The sequence below is a fragment of the Pocillopora damicornis genome, chromosome 12 (assembly GCF_964200805.1).
Source record: "Pocillopora damicornis chromosome 12, jaPocDami1.2, whole genome shotgun sequence".
Lineage (NCBI taxonomy): Eukaryota > Metazoa > Cnidaria > Anthozoa > Scleractinia > Pocilloporidae > Pocillopora > Pocillopora damicornis.
This window is the reverse complement of record NC_142681.1, coordinates 15,981,655-16,004,544: the sequence shown is the minus strand read 5'-3', so window position 1 is coordinate 16,004,544 and position 22,890 is coordinate 15,981,655. Positions and strand designations below refer to the sequence as shown.

General features: G+C 39.0%; 1 long non-coding RNA gene and 1 pseudogene across 2 annotated transcripts in view; one reads left to right on the top strand and one right to left on the bottom strand.

The window, feature by feature from the left end:
- Positions 1 to 22,890, bottom strand: part of LOC149036716 (uncharacterized) — a 90,497-nt gene that overhangs the window by 54,490 nt on the left and 13,117 nt on the right. The gene's annotated exons all lie outside the window — the stretch shown is intronic.
- LOC113669057 (trafficking protein particle complex subunit 11-like) lies at positions 521 to 22,874 on the top strand (annotated as a pseudogene). Its single transcript, XR_016181827.1, has 26 exons — positions 521 to 4,414; positions 5,003 to 5,172; positions 6,091 to 6,286; positions 6,697 to 6,775; positions 8,454 to 8,556; positions 9,202 to 9,282; positions 9,894 to 9,958; positions 10,507 to 10,568; positions 10,876 to 11,011; positions 11,324 to 11,396; positions 12,183 to 12,240; positions 12,785 to 12,919; positions 13,306 to 13,484; positions 13,817 to 13,942; positions 14,139 to 14,182; positions 14,558 to 14,634; positions 15,606 to 15,665; positions 16,055 to 16,120; positions 16,570 to 16,627; positions 17,299 to 17,558; positions 18,049 to 18,100; positions 18,964 to 19,073; positions 19,492 to 19,584; positions 20,665 to 20,798; positions 21,006 to 21,173; positions 22,042 to 22,874. The product of XR_016181827.1 is annotated as a trafficking protein particle complex subunit 11-like (transcript).

Sequence of the window (22,890 nt, the reverse complement as noted above, 5' to 3'; positions counted from 1 at the left end):
TGGACCATGTCACGTATTTAAAATCTTTTCACCGTTTAAACCATTTTATCTTGTTTTGGCTGGTTGGACCATGTTAACCAGTTGCATCATTTGGACTGAAGTGAAAAGTTCCGTTCTTAACCCGAGCCCTAACCCTAACCCGGGGTTAGGGTTAGGGTTAGGATAGCTCGCAGCTAGAGTTAGGGCTTGGGTAGGGTGGGATTATGATTAGGCTGAGGGTCACAATTTTTTCTGAAAACATCCAATTTTTTTTTGGTATTGTGTTTGGCTCTAAACTTTAACAACTACTTGAAAGTTTGCTTGAAATCAAAATATACCATTTTTTCCCAAAATAACTGCCAAAATGCGCAATTCGGGCCTTTTTATCAATTTACACTTGGTTTAAGCTTGGTTTTTGTGTTTTCCCACAGACTCTTAAACTATTTTGCTGAGAACATTTTTTGCAGCGTTTTTAAAACTGAAATAAGCTTATTTTTGTAAAAAAAACAAACGTGTTTTTCAGTCGAATTTAGTGTTTTTGTCAACTTTAGCGAAAAATTTTGCAAAAATCGTACATTTCTGCCGTATTTTGGAGTTTTTAGACAGATTTCGTCGCGATCTTGTGAAAAACATGTAGTTTCAAGCTAGTTTTCAGTGTTTTGGCAGTTATCTTGGCAAAAAATGGGTAAGTCAGCGCAATTGTTTTTTTTTTTTTGGTTTTTAAGGTTTTGTTTGCCCAAATTTTACTGAGAACACTGTGTGTTAGCTTGTCTCCATTGTTTTTTCGCAGATTCTATCGCTGTTTTGCTGAAAACATAACGTTTCAGCTTGTTTGCATCGTTTTTGGTCGTGAAATAAGCTAATTTTTGCAAAAGGAAAAAAACCTGTTTTTCAGCCCAAATTGACATAAAGGATACAGAGGAACATTTGCTTATTGCCTTTTTTTTTTGTCCTTACTCATGAAGTTGATTTTGGCATTTCAAACAAAAACTCTGCTAGAGCATTAATTGAATGACATATCATGCACTTACTTTGAAGCAAGAACACTTTTTTTTTAAGTCAGAAAAATACCTTTTTATTTTTTTTTTAAGGACTGCTGGATATAACCTGTACAACCAAGATGAATTTACATTCATTATTTGTCATAACTTACACTAAATTAGAAATTCAAGTATGAAATGAGGGTACTAGCCCTTTAATAGTGTTCAAAATTTCCATATGCAGGGGTACTTGTGGCTACTGGAGAAGAATCAGTCTTTAACCCTTCACCCCCCCCCCCCCCAAGGGAGATAATAAGTACAGATATCCTCTTCCCTAGGGGCAACTAGCTCAAAAGTGAGTGATCTCAAGGGCCCTCCAAAAACGTTTTCTACAGCAATAACTAAGCTCTACAGAAGCACACTATGCAGACAAAAGGTGTAAGAGAATCAATGAATTCTTTAATTCTTGGTCCCTCCCAGGCCAACCTATTGTACAAATCTCATGACATCTGTTCCAGTTTCATCAGTCAATTTTTCAAGCTTCAAGCTTTTCCTGCAATTATGTACTTGTTCTTGAAGCTGAAAACTAACAAGGTTCCTGTAAATTAAGTTTACATAACAACCTAACAATTTGTGAAAATCACACAAATCCCAAGCTATATCCAGAATTATGCTCTTAATAAAATAAACTTTTAAAGCAAATTGGGATTTTGCCCTAGTTCTTTTTATTTTTTTGTTACTTTTTAAATACATTTGTATAAATAATGCTCTCCTAACTCTCCCCAAAACTTTTAGAACAGATGCAAACTCTTAAGAATGATCAAGCTTTACCTTATTATTAAAAATTTTTACATCTTAGACTACCAAGTTATCACAGAGGTTTTTTTCGGTACTTTGACCTGTTTAACACCTAAAAAGAAGAACACATACATAACACACACACACAATCAGCCAGGTCAAAATGTGCTGCAGCCAACAATTTGGCCACCTACAATGAAATAGCTGCCGATTTCACACATGTCAGACTTCTATTCAGGACAAGATTTGGCCTCTGCTGCCTATTACTATTGCCAGCTTGCCTGCCACTCAAAATTTCAACTGAGATTGTACATACATACATGTGGGATTAGGTTACACGAGCGAACCTGCACTATTGAAAGAGGTCAATGAATTATAACTCAAAGAAACATTGATAAATAAAATAAATCAATAGAAATGACAAAAATTAAACTAACAGCAGACAGCTCTTTTTTGGCCTTTGGGGCCTGATCAGTGCAGTGATCTTCAACTAAGTGCTTAATTTGGACATAAAACCAAAACTTGTTATGGTTAAATATTATTATTTTTCTTTCAATATTCCCATTCCAGCTGATGTATATTATTTGAATAACAAATCTTATTAGCATGTTAAAATCACCTGAGGACAAGGCATACACTTTGTGCCAAAATTGCTTTGCATCAAGTACGTTATCTAGTACATCATTACCATCTTCAGGTATTTCTAATTTACTCTTGAAAATCACACAAATCATAAGCTATATACAGCATACAATTGGCAGCAAATTATTAAAAAGGAATGCAGTAATCTTTAATAATAAGAGTAGCTAAATAACAAATAGCCTAGTCAAAATGTGCCGGTAACCAGGGATTTGGCTTTCCACACAGAACATTTGTTAGGCGTCTAGTCTGGACAAGGTTTGGTCTCTACCTTCTGTTACTATAGCCAGCTTGCCTACTTCTAAAAAACGTTTTGACTAAGCTGAAAAAAATGTTTGAGAGAAAAATGGCCACAACAAGCCCACTTACTGCAAAATAAGAAACATAAAAGTAACACTTCAAATTAATACAGAATATAAGCCTTGCAGGATTTGGCTCTCAATAAAATTAGTTAAAATAGCCGATCTTGAGTTTAACTACTCACTCAAAATGGGCTGACAGCCTGCAATTTGGCCACCTACAATGAAGTATCTTCCACTGACTTCACACCTTTCAGACTGCTTTTCAGGATGAGGTTTGGCCTCTGCTGCCTATAATTACAACAGCCAGCTTGACTACTACTAAAGAACATTTTGACTGGGCTGTGCAAGTGTTACTAGCATATAAAAAGCACCTTCAGGTAGATTACAGCAAAGCAGACTTTGTACCAAAACACTTTGCATTAAGTACATCATTACCCTCTACAGGTATTTCTAGTTAACAAGTGAAAATCCCACAAATCTCAAGGTATATTACATCATACATGTTGACAAAGCAATCAGGGGTACATTGTTCATAATAGGATGCAATGGTCTTCAGTATCAAGATTATTTGGTACCTAAATAGTAAAATGTTCGAGAGAAGAAATAATCATAAACATTTTTTCTTTCTCATCAGCATCGACTTCCAAAAGTAATGGATAATGACCACCTAAAACAAAGAAGAAATAAATCAAATTTTTGATTTCACAGGGCTTCAATACGAAACAACTATACATATCTTTTATTTCCTACCACTTACAAGTGGCAGGAATGGCTGAAATGGCCTTCACGTGAACACAACAGAATCCTATGCGTGTATAACCATGTAGAACTATTTATTTGGTATCGAAATTACATCCCAAATGTCATGATATTTGACTGAAACTCAGCTTACCCATCTTTCGTTTAGACTTCGAAACTTGCTGCTTTTTACCACCGTTTCAATGTTTTCTTGTTGTTCAAAAGGTGGTAGGGCCATTGCAGACCGTGATTTTTTTTTTACTTGAGAACCAGATCACAACACTCAAGCCTTTTCACGCTAAATATTAAACTACTGAGATTTCCTTCGCCGCCGTAAGCCGCCATTTTATCTTTCCCTGAATACTAGTTCCCAAGCTTCGAGCCCGAAGGTCTCAGACATGCACTGAAATTATGATATTCGTTATTTCAGGGCCAATTTAGAAATAACGATAATCGTTATTTTGGTGTCGAGATCATGCTGATCACAACTGAACGCACATTTACCCCTTTCCTCCGCCATCTTGAATGTTGTAAGACAGTGGAACCGAGTCCTTCTCTTTATTTAACACGTGTAAAGAGGATTGGTAAAGAGTGCCACGAAATTACTATATCCATAAATTTGGTGCCAATTTAGAAATAACGATAATCGTAATTTCGGTCTCGAGATCATGTTGCATATATATATGGCGTATATACCCAATGAAGTCGATATTTCCGATCCAGTCACTACCGGTCGACGTTACAGCCGGCCAGGTTACATTTCTAGCCTAAACAATAATGGCGGCTGCCAGCGAGTTTCCGACAGAACTGGCGACCCGTCCTTTGGGCCTCACAGCTCTTATGGGACTTGATATTAATCAGAAACCTTTGCACAAAGCTATCTGGGAGTCTTTTTCTGTGAACAGGCATCCTGAGAGAGTTCCACTATCCTTCAGACTTCTACCAATTGATCACGAATTTCCCAAAGCAAAATCAAAGGTGAGCTTTCTTATCGCTTTTAAGTGTAATTACTCTTAAATCCTTTTATTACGTGAAATTCTTCTTATTTTGGTTACATTTAAGCTCTTTCAGTATAGTTTATTTAGTGTACTTTTCCCAATACATTTCCTAAGGTGCTGACAGGGAGAATTTGTTCAGCAATCAAGAGCTATAGTTGGTGATCATTTCCTGTATTCTCATGACCTTAGCTTAATGTTTGATTCTGGGGTTTTAGATGCTAAAGGGTTAAATGGACACTATTTTTGTACAGTAAGGCTGTCTGCATAGGAAGCTGCCACTGTTTCATTTTTCTTATATGATTTTATAAAGAAAGTTCTATGAGTGATTTCCACAAAATCATTAAAAGAGTTTATCACAATTCAATCGTACTCCTGGGGTTTTTTTCCATAAGTGAGGGCAGATACTGCCATTAGTGGGGTCACTACCATTGAAAATCTTAGCAGATAGCCAATTAGTAATGTAAGACCTCTCACAGAAACAGTAGGCCTCCTGTAACCAGTGTTACTGAGACCTCTGCTTATGCGAGTATATGCTGGCTTTTTATCACTGAGTCTTGTTTCCTTGTAGCGTTCTACCTATGAGTGGTACATACCAAAGGGTATCTTGAAGACAAAATGGATGCACCAACATCTTTATCTCTCTCCTGCTGTGGTGGTCATATTTTATGAGTTGGATTGGGATGACGTTCAGTGGAAAGACAGGCAAGCTGAATGCGTTTCAAAACTAGAAAGAGTCAGGTAATAACAAGAGAGTGAGAATTTTATCTTACCCCTCTATAACAGTGAACCTTAATCAGCACTAATGACATGACTGAAAATTATTAATAAGTATTATGACAAGTGTAGTTTGATTTTTAAGCAAGAGGGTTCCATTGTAAGTGTTGATTTTCATGACATTGTCCAACTCAAAAACTTAATTCCGTGCTCTCTGACAGATAAACACACAGAATAATATATCAAACTAACACGTAAATTTGAGCAGAAAACAATTGTTTAATTAACAAAAGAAAATGACTTTTGTCCAATCATCAGCTTAATTAACAATTGAAAGGCTCAGAGCACGAACGACCCCTTGATTTTTCGGCCATTTTTGAAAGTGTTCAGAAGTAGTTGAATTTTGGCATGTGGACTTAGTTTTACTCGATATACACTGTTTTGGTTTTTTTTTCGCTGGTTTGCGCTTCGTTTTCGAGAAATAACGTATGCAAAAAACCTTGAATTTCGTAGCGGCTTTCATTGAATGAAGCCGAAACAAAAGAAGCCTTTTGTTTCATCAAAACAATACAGCCCCCGAGAACTTGCATATTCATAACCAGCTTAAAGAATGAGCATGTTTTTTGTTTTGAGTTTAAAACACCGTTTAGCAAACGTAAAATATCCTTGAACAAACTCGCGCTACGGCAGAATTGAAGACAAAACCAAAGATACGTTGACATAGCCGATAACCAATGGAAACTTTTTATAATAAAGGACAATGTCGACAGGTATTAAAGACATCAGATCGCGGTAGTTTGTACATCTCTACTAAACGCACTAAACGCATTACTTTCAACGCTGTGATAATAGAGAATCATTTTTTTTCCTTAGATGTCAGTAGGAAAACACAACACCAATTCCACCGAAACTGAAAGCCCACATCCTACTACACACATACAGGGACATCTTCAATGGAGAATTCAACCTGGGCTTCGCACTACCTCGCACCGACACTTGCGCCACCTGCGATAAACTGGCCCTTAAAGTGCGATCATCCGAGGGCGCGGAAAAAGAAAAACTTGAAAAAGAAATCGAGGAACATCACAAACTTGCCGAATCTGCATTTACAATGCGTAGAGACGACAAGGCACGCGCGGTGAGGAGCTGGGTTGGAAAGCCCCGTCCAGTTGGCTCTTCAGGAGTAAAACACCGCAGTAAATATGCCGTAGACATGATAACGTATGATTTTCAACAAAATCTGGAGACCCCAAACTTACAGCATAACGATATGTTTTATAAGAGGCAGCTGTGGACCTACAACTTTGGTATCCACGATTGCGTTTCCAACCTGGGCTATATGTTTATGTGGGACGAGACGACAATTATTGCATCAATGAGCTTTCTAGCCAAACCAAAGCAATTATGAATTTGAAATCCTAATTGCCAGTATTACATAATACCTTGTTAGCAAATACTCTTACCATCAATCTCTTTATTTATGCTAACCTACTTTGTATATTTGGTTGAGGTACTTAGAATATTGGCTCCTTTTTTTTTCTCTCGCAGTGGGTTATCATTCCCCTTCTCAGTAGTGCAGTGGCTCAGTTTAAAAAGTACAAATCACCCAGGATGAAGAGATACCTGAGTAAGTTCTCTCTTTTTTCACTTTAACCCTTTAAACCCTAAGAGTGACCAGCATCAAATTTCTCCCTAAAATATCAGCCCTGAATCACATGTTAAGGTCATGAGAATAAAGGAAATGATCACCAACCAAAGAGGCTTTTGATTGGTGAACAAAATCTCCTTGTCAGCACCTTAGGAAATGTATAAAGAACAGTATGGAGAATATATAGACTGATTTTAGAGTGTAAAGGGTTAAGAACTTAGCAAGATGCAACTAAAAGCTTTTGTTTCTTCATGACAATGTACATGTAGTGTTTTTAAAAGTTAACAAAGTCAAGACAGACGAATTTGCACTGGTGCTACACGAGAATGCACTCGTTTTTAGCCAATCAGAAGCGCGTAATTTTTACATGTACATTATTAACGTTCTAATATCATGAGAAAAGAGAGACCGCTGAGCAGTACCTGTACGACAAAAGAGAACTTTAAGTTTATCATTATGTCTTGTGGTGTGGTTGTGAACATGAGAACGTTTCGTGATGATAATAACCTGACAGAAACTATTTCCTGTTAATTCTGCAGTGGTTCAGATGGGTAAGGAGTATTACCACGCCAGGGATTACAGTAAAGCTTTATTGTGAGTGTAGCATAAGAGAATGTTTCAGTTTAGAATCAGTAGTGATCAAGTATTGTACCACAGGCAGACCAGGCAGACCACGCTAGAGATTACAGTAAAGCTTTATTGTGAGTGTAGCATAAGAGAATGTTTCAGTTTAGAATCAGTGGTGGTCAAGTATTGTACCACAGGCAGACCAGGCAGACCAGTGGTTCAGATGGGTGAGGAGTATTACCACGCTAGAGATTACAGTAAAGCTTTATTGTGAGTAAAGCAGTAGAGAGAGTTTCAGTTTAGAATCAGTAGTGATCAAGTATTGTACCACAGGCAGACCAGGCAGACCACGCTAGAGATTACAGTAAAGCTTTATTGTGAGTGTAGCATAAGAGAAAGTTTCAGTTTAGAATCAGTAGTGATCAAGTATTGTACCACAGGCAGACCAGGCAGACCAGTGGTTCAGATGGGTGAGGAGTATTACCACGCTAGAGATTACAGTAAAGCTTTATTGTGAGTGTAGCATAAGAGAATGTTTCAGTTTAGAATCAGTAGTGATCAAGTATTGTACCACAGGCAGACCAGGCAGACCAGTGGTTCAGATGGGTGAGGAGTATTACCACGCTAGAGATTACAGTAAAGCTTTATTGTGAGTGTAGCATAAGAGAATGTTTCAGTTTAGAATCAGTAGTGATCAAGTATTGTACCACTGGCAGACCAGGCAGACCAGTGGTTCAGATGGGTGAGGAGTATTACCACGCCAGGGATTACAGTAAAGCTTTATTGTGAGTGTAGCATAAGAGAATGTTTCAGTTTAGAATCAGTAGTGATCAAGTATTGTACCACAGGCAGGCCAGGCAGACCAGTGGTTCAGATGGGTGAGGAGTATTACCACGCTAGAGATTACAGTAAAGCTTTATTGTGAGTGTAGCATAAGAGAATGTTTCAGTTTAGAATCAGTAGTGATCAAGTATTGTACCACTGGCAGACCAGGCAGACCAGTGGTTCAGATGGGTGAGGAGTATTACCACGCCAGGGATTACAGTAAAGCTTTATTGTGAGTGTAGCATAAGAGAATGTTTCATTTTAGAATCAGTAGTGATCAAGTATTGTACCACAGGCAGGCCAGGCAGACCAGTGGTTCAGATGGGTGAGGAGTATTACCACGCTAGGGATTACAGTAAAGCTTTATTGTGAGTAAAGCTGTAGAGAAAGTTTCAGTTTAGAATCAGTAGTGGTCAAGTATTGTGCCATAGGTAGACCAGGCAGACCAGGCCGTTTGAAGCGTTTTTTTTAAGAAATTACTTTCGGCCGGAGGCCGTTATGAGAAAGTTATTTCGTAAAAAGGCGCCAACATACCCCAAAATGAGTTGATTAACATTCATTTAACTTTATGGAGAAAGTCAGACCGAGATGTAATTTAGGTATGCATTTTTCAGGGCTTTATTCATAACTCTCGTAGATTTTTTTTCGTCTCATGTCAACAATTAGTTAAGTAACAACAAACACAGTGTGGTCTGCTTGTGATTGCACGGAAGTTTTCGCCGCTCCTTTGATTGATGTTTAAAATCTAGCTTTTCATTGTGTTTTTCACGTTACCATGTTCCTACCAATAGCTTAGCTCCATTTTTCTTTATATAAACCACACACGACTCTCAATTCCTCCATTCGCTCTAACGAAGGGCTAACGCTCGTAACGTCAGCGTTGGAAACACTATTAACGGTGGCCAATTTTCTTTATCACCTCAACTAACTTTACCGACCTCCGCCGAAGCAGCACCAAAGTGTCTTCATAAACTTACTCCATTTATTGTTGTCATTCTTTGTTGTTCTTTAAGTTTGTTGGGAAAAGTCACGTGGGATTACCGCAGAGAAAAATGGTAGTCACTTCTCACGTCAGTTTTAATCACATCACTGAGGTACTGTTGTTTTGTAGTAAGTGAGACAAGATTTGTACTCTCCAGCTCTTGTTTCTGAGAACTCAACATGTAAGCATTTTCAGTTGAAATAATCTGAGTTTACTTTAGTTTTGCATTACCTTGCTCTTAAATTGGTCTTGAAAACACGCGCTACCCTCTCAACCAATCAGAAGTAAAATTGAAGCCAATGGCGCCTTGGTTACGCGCGTTTTCCCGCACTTCAGGCAGGTTACTTGTTTTTTCTCTAAGTTACCCCTTGTGGTATTTACCATCACTGTGATTGGTTTACCTTGGTTGTGGTTGGCAACACGTTATTGAAAAGCCCTTAAGCGTGAGAATCAGGGATAGTATGTCGATGTTGGTGGAAGTTTGGCTCATTTACAATGCGGACACAACCAACTCGGACAGACAGAATAATTCCACGTCTGTTCAGTTGGACTGCTACAATGCCAAAAATCAAAGTTGGTCTTCTTTTTCCATGTCAAATTATTGTCAAGGGGTTGTTTATGAATAGCAACTTTGGGGGTAGAACATTCAAAACAGCTTTTCTCAACTTCAAATTTTAGATTTATTTATTTTTACATCCATAGTCTACTTAACTCTTATTACAGGTGTGCATACTTGGTTGGCAATGTGGAAGAATATATCACCCTTTCGCTTGAATTGAAAGGAAGATGTATCCTTGAAAATATTGCCTATCATCTGAATAACTGAATGTAGCATTTTTTCTTGATGAAAAGATTCTCTTAGTTAGAGTTATTTTCAATGCAAAGTGATGTGGGATTGCATTGGTTTAACTTAGCTTCGTAATGTGATTGGTCAAGAAAACTCGGGCCACTTTCTCCACCAATCAGATGCAAAACTAAAACCAACCACGACTTGGTCACCCGCTTTTTCCCGCGCTTCAGGCAGGGTGCCTGTTCATGCTTTGAGTTCTTATTGATTCTTCATGCTAGTCACTCTTAGGGGTTAAAGGGTTAAAGTGATTTCCAAGTCAGGTGGAAAGGCTGAAAAGCGCCTTCAAAACGCAAGGTACTCTACGGTAACCAACTAGTAAGGTTGCAAAATTTGGGAATTTTATAATAATATCAATTGACTATTGTAGTCGTATTAAGCTGAACAGATTTTCTCTAAGTCAAATCCATCGCGTTGTAAAAGTGAAACATCATACCCAATATGTGATATTGTATTGGTGATAGAGTCCTTGATTCAAGAAAACATCAGATGTTGAAAATTCACCAGAGGAGAAAACAAGATGTCAGACTAATCTTATTCACGTCATGTCGGTAAGGACTTACTGCCAATGGTCGTTTAAAGAGGATTTCTGGAAGAACATTTATTGTAGAATGAGTTTACGCTGAGTTTCTCTGTTTTTGTCATCTACGACCCTGACACTGGTGATTTAAACATAGAAAGCACGCGCGCGCCTGAACGCGAGTTAAACGCGCAGGAAAGAGAGTTTCTTTCCCCGCATGGCTGGTCTTTCGCGCGTAGATAACTCACGTTTCGCCGAGCGCTTCTTACAGGACAAGCATGTTACGAAAAACAACTGAATTCTTATCGCTGTATTTTTTTCATTGGAATTACAAACAGAATGAATGTCCTGAGCCCGAGCCAGGCTGTGACTTTGAAGCAGTGGAAGAAGCTAAGGAGCTATGGAAAACACTTAAAGTGACACCACAGGCACCCCAAGTATTTGCCATACAGATGGAACAAATAGCACCATTTGGTGAGAAAATGTCAACTCTATTGTGTATTTTTCCTCTTTGCGCTGATATCATTTCACAATTTACAGAGGCAGAAACTGAATTTGGCTGTAGAAACTGCTAAATTCAATTTCCAAATACAGCAAACAAAATCTTGCAGGGTAGGAAAAAACTCTTCTTTAATACCCTTTGAAACCAAGGCTTGATAAGGTGACGGGTAAAATCTTTAAGCTCAAAATATTAATGAGTGAATGAATTTATTTTATTTGTCTTATGCAAAGGAGTGTGTGATATTTTAATACTTCCTATTGTTTTCAATTTTGTTCTTTCTCCAGTGGAATGTAAGCCAGTCTTTGATTCAGTTTCAACAACAGCAGATTCTACCATCCTTCTTCAAATTTACTTAAGGTTTGTAATGTCCTCTTAGAGTCGCTTAATCCATAACAGCTTTCACCCTTAACTCTCAAGCTCTTATTAATTCTCCAAACCAATGATAGATTTTTCTTTTGATGGTGAGTCATGAGAATTTCGTTTTATACGTGACAAACAGATTCCATGATGCCGTGTGTCTGTTCATTAACAGATCACAGACGACCTCAAAATGTTGGAAAGAACCAAAAAGTGATGCATTCTGATATCATCTGTGATTTATTATTAAACAGACGCACCGTAACATGTCGTCGCTTTCTTGAATATCCCTTGATGGATCATTTTCAGTTCTTGATTCTCGTAAACTTTCTGTTTTACATATTATTAAAGTATGGAGAATTTAAGTTCTGATTACTCGTGGGAAGAATATGGTTAAGAGGAAGCTTTTAAGAGACCACAACCTTGGTTCAAAACTGTCAGTACTGAAGTTATTTAGCTCTGTTATGCATGGTGACGATTCGGTGATTCTTCGAGAGCACTTTTTGATTGATTGTTGTAAAGCAACCTAAAATAACCACAACGGTCACTCAGGACAAAAGAAAATATCACGAGAAGTTTATGAAAACTCAGCGTACAAACAAACTGCCATTAAGCGCGGGAAAAGGCGGGAGATTGGTCGAGAGAGTGGCTCGACTTTTCAAGACCGATCTTTGACCGTAACGAAGAAAAACTGATGTAGTCTCGGATTACCATTGACAATCAATTAAAAGTTGTTCTAAGTAAAGGTCTAAACACTCGTTATTGTTGTGTGTTGTTATATTTCAGGGTTTCTTGCCCATTTCCCCTCCGATTCTCGAAGATTGCCGTTTTCTTTAGAAATCAGGTAAGTTAAAATATTCCTATATACGTAAGGCTAGTGTTACTTTATTTCGCCAAAATATGAAAGCACAGTTTAGTCTTGCGCTTACAATAGCAAGGTAACTACCACAGCTAACCGGAACGAAGGTCGACCATAAAATGCACCAAGGAGAACTGAAATCAAACAACTGTGTACAACAGTAAGTGTAGGAAAACGCGGATAATAAAGGCATGATTGGTTTGGTCTTGCATGTGGCGTTGAGCTGGTGTCTTATTGTCTATGATCTTGAAGGCGTCAAAAGTGAAATGTAATCATTTGGGGTCACTTTGGATGTGGATCGCAATGTTTCGACTGCATACTGCCGGTCTTCTTCGGGCGATGAGGTCGATCGAGTACACTAATATGCTCTTGTGCTCAGCTATGATTGGAATTTCACGGCTGTGATTGAATGCTTGGAACAGGTTAATTTCGTGTCTGTCTGCCTGTAATCATGCCATGACACTCTGGATGCTAGTTTGGTTGCATTTTCTACTGGCCTGACTCAATTTTCTTTTATCTTTTATCTTAGTTTTATAACCAACAGTGTGTTGTGGAGACTGGGTCCGCTCAAGGGGAGGGTGGATTGTATCTTCTTCCAGCAAAGACCAAAGTCATACCATTTCAACTAGTGCCCCAGCCTGAGGATGTTGGAAAACTACTTCAGGTAAAAAAAACTGAAATACTTCGCCATACGAGTCTTTGCACTTATCAATAATTTATTCGTATGAAATGATAATTGTCGCAGTCAGCTGACGAGACTAGCAGCCTAAAGAGGAAAAGCTAATGGTCTTTTACTAGAAACTATCTTTAGAGTATTGCTGCCAGTCCAAAGTAAGATTGCCCCCCTCCCCCCGCTTCCCGCACTTTATCATTCCTAAGTGTAGAGTAAAAGAATTTTTGCCCAAGAACATTACTCAGTGATCCCAACCCAGGGCTCAAAGCCAGATCTCTCGGTAGTGTCACCGTCAAAGTTTGACAGAAAACTTTTTTCCGGAGGAGACTGCTTTAAAAGAGACTTCAGATTTAAGCTTTCTTCGTTGTGGTTCCTAGGTCACCTCCGTTGCTTTGGAGTTGGGGTCCCGTGAGTCTCGGTGTGCTGTACTGGTGTAGAGTGGCTGGGGAGGGGAGACTGGTAACCAAAGCCTCCCCTTTGTGTCATACGGTTTAAAATCCGCTAGCAAGGAGAATCAGTTTGACTGGGATGAGTTGAAGGTCATCTCGAAAATTAAGTAAGTCATGCTTGTTTTCCATTGAATCTTTAGCTACGGAGTGGAGTAAATATTAACAATTATTAACAGACATAAAGGTGAATTGTTATTTCAGTTTGTACCACACAAACTGAATAACTAGTGGTCCAAAACATTTTTAACGTATCTACCTCCCAGTTAGCCAATCAGTGCGCGCAAAGAACGGTATCCACTTGAATGATAATTGCTTACAGGCTTGAATCACATGGCACTGAGAGTTCTTCGGAAAGTAATTAGTCAAATGAAAAATTACGACCCCAACAAGGTGGAATTTATTGTTGATGTCAGTTCCCTTCGCGAACTCTTTACGCCAGAATTGAACCGCGCAAGCCTAAAGTTAATATCACACTGAAGCGTGAACGACCCGCCCTCGTAAACGAGATTTATGAACTTCAGCTGGTTGTTGAGAGTTTGGAAGATACACCGCTGAAAGACCTCAGGTATGCCTTTTCAGTGTGTTTTTATCTAAGTGTTAAAAAAGAACGTGAACCATTTCTCTCCTCTCCTACCGTCTATTTTTTATCTGAAAGTAATGCAACATGTCTTTGCCTTTCTCACATTTTCGTGCTTTTGTCGGTTTTCGTGAACCTAACTCCTCTTTCAAGCGTCACAACAATAATATGTGCCTTTTTTTAGAGCACGGCTTGGATTTCAGGATGAGCAGGAATCTCCCGAAAGAGGTGAGTTTTTTAAAACAACAACGTCTTCCCGAATATTATATTCTGATATGTCAGTGAGGATATTCAATCTGGGAGAGCCTGGGTATTTTCTTTCGTTGGAAGATTAGAGCGTTAAAGCGCTTTTTGCTTGAGCGTCGTAAACCAAAACCACAGGAATCATAACAGCCAATCAGAAGAAAGGAAAATAACTTTAAGAGCCAATTAGAGTTCAAGGTAAAACCGAAGTTTTACATCTGATTGGTGGAGAGAGTGGTGCTAGTTTTCTGGACCAATTACACAGCGAAGTTAGGCAAAAATTTAATTTTTGTTGATGTGTTTTCGTTCAAAATGTCAAGTTTCTGTTAATTGTATTTCCGGGTGCTTTGATATACTAAGAAGTACCCGCAGCAGATCAGGCTGAGAGAGATGCAACGAACTTTTTGGAATTTACTGTGGATGGAAAGACTGATAAGGTATCAGAGGTTGTATAAAGGATGATACTTGGCCGTGTATGGCTACGAATTTTATCTTCGACCCTTGCGTCTCTACCTTTAACCAAGAAGCTATGCATTTCAGAGTGAAATTTGATTTGCGACACGTGAGATTTGTGTACAGAAAACTTTGATGGTGGTGGTGAATTTATTGTTTTGTTCACATTGAGAACCACATGACACACGCTGAATTTTTATCCTTTTAGACGTTTTGGTGTGTAGTATGGCTGTGTTTTTTACGATGTTGCCGTATTTTGACAACCGATTCAAATTGAAAACCAACGAATGAAAATACTCAGTGATACTATGCACCAAAACTTCTGATAAGTTATTCGTTATCCAACTGATTTATTTATACGAAAATGTCGTCCTTTCTTTTCTCCGATAAACCAACTCACGCAAAGTATAGCCAACCTGTCAAAAAGGTTTTTTTTTTATCTTTCTTATTCTATTTACAAAACATGACGCTAACGACATTGTTGATCCTAGCAGTATGCTGGACGCGTGTCATATACGAGCTTCGTAAAGGGAATTGCTTACCATAGAGTCTCTGTGGCTCAGTGGTAAAGCATCGAAGCGCGGAATCCGAAGGTTTGAGGTTTGATTCCTCATGGAGAATGTTTTCTTTGTCCTACGTTCGAGACGAGACGAAAAACACCTTTCTCTTTTTCTTTACCGATCTTAAAAATAACCATCTTTTTACTCTATTTACAAGGGTATTTTTTTTCAGTACAAAGTAACCAACTGTCGAAGTAACCGTACAATATCGAGGGTAATTTGTACTCGTTGCGCGCGTTATTTCTTTTTGATATTCTATGTGGTGCTGTGGGATAAAAAACGTACCTTTACTTCGTTTGTCTGGTGTGCAGGAAAATAAGGCTTTAACGCTAATAAACCACCCTAATTCACGTCTGGCATATTGTCAATGTGTCCCTTTCGTCTTTTCTCTCTAGATCGAGAGGTCGTACTTCGTCAAATGCTCTTAAGTAGGATCGCGGACTGTAACAGCAAAGGTATAATACTTAAGTAAGCTATAATTGTACCTTTAATCACAATTCTTTGGGCGTCTATTTAGAGACCTCAAGTCAAATTGTCGTGCAATAGGTAGCCTGCAGAAGAGGCGTTTTTAAGGCGAACGAGGATCAGAGAAAGGGGAGTTGTGCCTTATTTTTCCCCGCCTTTCCCTCGTACGCCACTTCCGCTTGCCTCCGTTCGCCCTATTGTGCTTGTTCTGCGGGCTATGCGTTCCGTTCAGTACGTAGTTAATAGATCTCTATACAATACCTTTAGATACGCAATATTTTTCTATGTTCTTACTCTCTTATCTTGCATTCTTTGAAAAGATTCCTATCAGTGCTTAATCATCCTAATCATTTCCTTATTTTTTTATTTTTTTATGCAGATTATTTATACTGTAGATGTCCAAGTTGAACCAAACTCTTCGCCAGTCACCTGTACCTGTGCCAAGGTGAGATCACCCTTTTGTGTCTTAAAAGTAAAAGTAAAACTACCTCTCAGTATTTCCACATTTTAATTTTAATTCTCGTTCGCTTTGTAATGTAGTTGCACTTGTGAATGTGAGTTGCACTTGTAACATGGAGCGCTTTTCGGTTGACTTTCATAAAACCAAAACCAAAGCAATCACAACGGCTAATCAGAAGAAATGAAAATGACTGAAAGAGCCAATGAGAACTCAAAAGAAAAACAACAATACCCAAAGGGCGGGAAAACGTGGCTTTAGTATTGCATCTGATTGGTTTAGAAAGTGGCGCGAGTTTTCTGGACCAATGATAGAACGCAAGTAATCTCAGATTTCTTTCGACACGCAATTAAAAAATCCTCTACCTGGTGAATACAAAATCACGACGACTTTTTGCTTTCTTCTTTCTCTACTGTCCTGACTTATACCCGCCCTAGGAGGAAAGTGTTGTTATCAAGACTGTTATGCCATTTGAAATCTCTTTGTCTCTGACAGGTAAGGGAAAATAGGCAATATTTTTTACGATGTAATTTTACGTCTCTTGGAATCGATCAAACTTGCGTTTTTGGCTATGTTAGCAAACTTGCTCTCGCTCTCATTGAGACAAGGTTTGTCTCAAATTTTTTTTATTACATTGAAAGTTATGGCATAAATTAATGCATCTATAAATCCGTCAAAAATTTTTGATCCCTGCACAACTCTACGAATATAAACCTGGTCTGGTACATCAAGAAACACTTTCTGACTAAGACGCATCTGAATGAGGGTGCTGTGGTTTGAATTGATGATTAGCGCTAAGTTGTCTTTTACCACGCGATGAAAATTCAATTGTAAGGTTCCTATACAAAGTAACGCAGTGTCTAGGCTAGTAAATGGGGACCTCAGGTAGTCAGGAAGGCAACGCCGCAGTAAACGATGGTTTAAAAATGAATTTATAATTTCGCGAATGGCTAAATGCGTTTACTGCTTCTTGTAGCGCCACACATCAACCGCAGCTTAACGTATGGCAGCAGCGTTGAGTTCCAAACGGGCGCTTAGATAGTTTGCCATCGGGTTTTCCGTTCACAGACCACACAAATTTGGTTGATTTCAAGTTGTTGTTTTGCAAAAAACGGGTAAGAAATGTACAAAGTTTTGAAATGCACGTGCCGATCAATTGTTCTGAAAATTAGATATTTTGTTTTGTTATGCCCTCGTTGTCGTCGTCGTGGTTTGCTTTTGTTTTGTTTTGTTTGTTTGTTTTTTTATGAGGGGGGTGGGGGGGTGTAAACCAAAGCAATGCAATGAGTTCAAATCATTGATTTGCGTTTATTCTCAGTTGGAGAGACTGGATCAGCTGTTCGAAGAAGAACCATTCCTCTTATTACCTGGCATCAAATGCACCTCACCTTGGCCTGTTACCATGGTCACCACTACATTGAATATGGTGAGTTTACAAACAATTTATGTTCGTAAAAACTTGATTTGTCTTCCTTTAGAAAATATAGTCGTGAAGATAAGTTAATGGAGCAGGAGAGCAAGTGCTGCAAGATATTGGGTGGGGTGGGGTGGGTCGGAGCGAAATCTCCGATTAAGTGGAAGAGTGAATCTCTGGGTTCACTTAGTATCCCCTCCCCCGAGTCAAGCTGGGAATGTATATATACTACAGCTTTCGTGTGTGTGCCGGAACCGCGCGAAAATAATATGTCATGAATTATTTTTCAACCTTTGGATAAGATGACATGTCTCGAATTGATCTTCTCAAACTTACTGCAATTTAACTCTTTGAAGAAAAAGTAGCCTGAGAAATTCAGGTTTTATCGAGGATTGACAAGGAACCTATATCTTCTTGAGAATAGTCGGTTCCTACTTTCAACTGTGCTTCGAATTAGAAGCAGAAATTCTGGAGAACTGTTTGTTTGTTTGTTTGATTTCAGTCTCCAGAAGTGAATATTGTGGGCGAAGAGATGGGATCGCAGCTGCAAGGAAGTAAGGAATACACGTCTGTGTATTACGAGAATAACCGGTCGGAATTAGTTAAAGATGCGTCTACTTGCATTGCTGTCCCCAAAAAAACTGTGAGATTCTCGTCGTTAGAGTGGATTAGGCTTCTTTATAACTAATCGCCGAACATTTGGGGAAACTAGAAAAGGTTGAGCGTTTTTTTGGACCAATTGAAGGAGGGGGGAATCAGCAGGGGAAGACAAGGGAATTTTCCTGAGGAGCTTCAAGGCTTTCAAGGCCCCCTCCTCATACTAGACAAGGTTGAGCGATTTTGTAGACCAATGGAGAGAGGTGGTGGGGGGGGGGGGGAGGAAATCTGCATGGGAATACGAGGAGAATTTTGTTGAGGTGTTTTCAAGGCCCCTCTTAATTAAAAACATACAAGACAAGGTTGAGCGATTTTGTAGACCAATGGAGAGAGGGGAGGGGATCTGCATGGGAATACGAGGAGAATTTTGTTGAGGCGTTTTCAAGGCCCCTCTAAATTAAAAACATACCAGACAAGGTTGAGCGATTTTGTAGACCAATGGAGAGAGGGGGGGGGGGGGGAATACGAGGAGAATTTTGTTGAGGGGTTTTCAAGGCCCCTCTTCTTTAAAAACATACCAGGAGAGGTTGAGCGATTTTTTAGACCAATGTAGGAAGGGGGTAAGAATTTGCATGAAAATACGAGGTGTATTTTGTTGAGGAGTTTTCAAGGCCCCTTTTCATATGAACATACAGCTTTGCGTTATGTGTCCTTATATGCAAATTGCGGGTGCAAGATTTCTTGTCAAAAACTGACAATTATTCCCGACTTGCTTGCTGTTTTCTTTTCCTCCTTCTAACTTCATGTATGGTGGTCCCAGTCTCTTTGCAACAGGGTGAAAGTGCGTCGGAATGCTACTGCTTAGCTGTTAAAGAGGGTGTCAGTAAACTGAAGGTCGTGAACATTGGAAGTCTTGCCCTCCAGTGGAGACGATAAGTTCGTGGTTAACTCGAGAGAGTCTAAGATAAGTGAGATAGTTGAAGCAATTTTCAATTGAGTACCGATTGTAATACCGAACTGCATTCAAAATTTGGTCTTGCCTTCCTTTGCTTTGTGATTGGAGTAGGAAAGTTGCACAACTCTCTCTCTCTGTCAACCAATCATGAAATGCAAAGTTTAAACCAGTGGCGACTTGGCCATCCGCGTTTTCCCGCGCTTCAGGCAGTTTGCTTGATTTTTCTTCGTGCTCTCATTGGTTCTGATGAACCAATTTTATTACTTTGGTTTTGTGGTTTTTGCCAACACTCAGTGGACCCACTGATGCCTTTTCAACTGAACCTTATTTAGGGGAATATATAGAAGTCCTTTCGTTTCTTGATTTAATCATTTTACATTGTTTTAATTCTTTAGAACTTCTGCGGCTGATAAGTTTCCAGTGTGGTCACAGAGCTCACTTTCCCCTCTGTAACAGTAGAGAGTGTTCCTTTTGCGATACAGGCAAGTACGTTTCCAGCAAGGTTAATCATACGGCAATATGCCAAGCGTCAAAATCAAACCATACTGGGAAAGGTTTATTCGTGCTTCTCCACCTTTGTGCAGGCAAAGTCGTCCAGATGTGAGTTTATGTTTCAACTACAAGTTCAGTAGTGTTCTTAGCTGCGAGGATCTCTTAAATTCGTTTCTTCACCGCAGTGCAAATGTATGAATTTCATATTTCTAAAATCATTATTCATCACTTGTATGGTTAATTTGGACCCAACATATTGACCAGCTCCCAGTTGGCTTGTTAACTCAGTTGGTAGAGCGCTGCACTGGTATTGCAGAGGTCATGGGTTCAAATCCCTGACATTTTTTTCAGGTCCTATTTTCAACTACTATTTCAGTAGTGTTGTTAGCTGCGAGGATCTCTTAAATTCGTCCAAATGTGTTACAACTATCAGTCTTACAGTCAATTTGGTGTAATTCCGGGCCAATTGGCATAAACACGATAAAGTCGATAAGGTTGTACGAAAGCACTCTTACTGCGCGTTTTACAGGGTTTCAAATTGTTCAAGAGATGAGAAACCTCACACGCACTAGGAAAAGCCACTCATAAAAAAACGGGGTTAAACTCAGTGTTAATAAATGTATAGAGGGGGTACGTTTTTAAACATAATTTGGTGCTACGTCAGTGGGGGCATTGAACAATAGTCATGTTTTATTAACAAAGTTAATAAAAGAAATTGGTCCCTGTAAAGAGTTTCTCAAGCGGACCTCTCGAGCGTCAGCCCTACGTCGATACTTCAGCTGTAGAAATCCTTTACGGTGGCCAATTTACATTATCACTTCAGTTGATAAAACCAAATTATCTTGAATATATGTATTTGTTAATGAATAGAAAAGGAAAGACGGTAAATTTAAAGCTCCGTAATAAAGTAAAGAAAGATATTTTTTCTTCGTCATACAAGCGTGGGACAAGGAAAAAGTAAAGCTTGCCATTCGAGAGCGGAAGTCGAAATTCTGGGGCTCTAATCCTCATGGAGGCACGACCTCGTTACAAGACCAAAGAAAAAAAATTTATTTATTGTACCGTTTTTTTCAGATTTGCCTGCATACGGCTGTTTACAGAGCCCACTTTTCGTAAGCTATCTCGTCCGCAATAGAACGCTTCAAGGTCAGGAAGTCGAAGTCACAGTGGAGCCAAGTGACGCCTTTATGTATTCAGGTCATAAACAGGTTAGTTCAGCTTACTTGCTACACGTAAAACTTGTCTCAAGAGAGGGGGTTTGGTGAAATAATATAATTGAAGAAATATATCATTGGCTACTGCGCACTGATTGGCTACTCAAACTCCCAATATCCTCTACGAGAAACGCGGGCGGAATTCGCCAGAAGCCAACGCAACTTTGGTGAATAGTTGTTAACTATGAATTTCATCTCCAGATTCAATTTCGTCTGCGGCCAACTGGCGATCACAGGCTCAAGTTCAGTTTGTACCCTCTTTACGGGGGCTTTTTGACTCTTCCCAAGCTGCATTTCAAACTGCCTCGCTTTCAGGTTAGCTGAGATGAACATGCGCAGAAATTGGTTCCGACCAATGTTTTTATAAAGGTAAGAAACTTTTTTTATGTCCAAAACGTTAAAAAATGCAAATATTTTGCAACGCGTTGGCAGAACATCGGATAACGCTCAATTTGGTTGGTTTTATTTATTAACACAATCATCAGAAGATGTTTCTACGCTCTAATTCGGTTCACTAAATTAGTTATAAATTATTCAAGTGTTTGACTACCGTAAAGTTTACGATCCAAATCGCCATACTGGCTTCTCGCTGAAAGGCTGTATCCTTTAACCCTTTCACTCCCAAGATATTTTTATTAACTCTCCTTACTGTCTGTCTTACGATTCTTTAGATAATTAGTTCGGAGAACTTGTTGATGGATCAACTGATAATCCCCTAGTTGATTTTTTTTTTACTCTCATAACTTGTCTGCTTTATATTGTTTTGATATTGTAACGAGAAATTCTGTCTTAAGTCACTTATGAGGACTTCCTGACTTGAAAGTGGATGTGAATTCTCAGGCCCGGTGGCCGTATTTGCAACACCTTTACGGCCCTGAAACGGAAAAACAAAACAACAAAATAAACAGCTGCAGTAACCTTGTTGGAAGGGATGGCTGTGTAATGTGTTATTACACAGCGTGGACCGACTGTCTGAACAAATTACACATACCAAAAATTTATTAGTTATCAGTTTTAAAAGTTAGCACGTAGGATATCCTTGCGAAAACAGGTCTAGAAGTTTTTAGTACAACTAGCGACTGGAATACCAGTGATTAGTCATAAAATGGATTAGTCACAAGTTTTAAAAGTTAGCATGTAGGATATCTATGCAAAATCAGGTATAGAAATGTTTACCATAATCAGAAACTGGAAATCCATTGGAAAACTCATTTATAACGTGTCTGTTATCACACAGCCTCGAGGCCGGGAATTGGAATCTGAGAAGAAGCTTGGTTACGAGTACTAAAGATAGCTAATGGAACAGCGGAGACTGGAGGCAAACTTTCCAGTTATAGTCACAATAGGATTTTAAGCAGCAAAGTGATGCAGCGGAGATTTGAACCGCTGTAAACTGACAGCCACATGAAGGAAATTCTTTAGTGGGGGCTTTTGTCCACTGGCTGGTGAATTGCAGGATGTTTAAGGCCAAACAACTCTGTGGTTAACAGATACGCTTATGTGTTTTTGCGCGCATGTCGTATCGATATCACGTAGAATCAGTTGCACTACTTCCTTTGGGTGGATTAAGAAATTAAGAGTAGTGCTACTACATAGAACGACGACTTGCCCGGAGATATTTGCTCCGTTTGTGAGTTTCTCTCTCTTGTTGACTTGGAGTGACATGTTTCCAGTTTTGTTCATATTTAACCCTTGAAATTTCGTATAGAACGCTTTTTGACAAAGTGTCGTAAAACTGAAATCAAAGTAATCCCAACAGCCAATCAAAAGAAAGAAAATACTTTGAAGAGCCAAAGAGAAATCAAAGTGAACACAACCAAACTGTCTAAAGCGCGGGAAAACACGGGCGACCAAGTTGTGGTTGATTTTAGTTTTGCATCTGATTGGTTGAAAGAGAGTGGCCCGAGTTTTCTGGATCAATGACAGAGCGGAGCAAAACCAATGTAATCTTAGATTGAAAATTGCCCTATGAGTTCAAGATTTCTTTCGCGTGGTCGTTGACTTGGGCCAAGCCTGAATCAATTATCACACAGAGAAATCAAAAGCGAATGATTAAACTGTTTAGTTGAACTTCTAAGTTGAACTC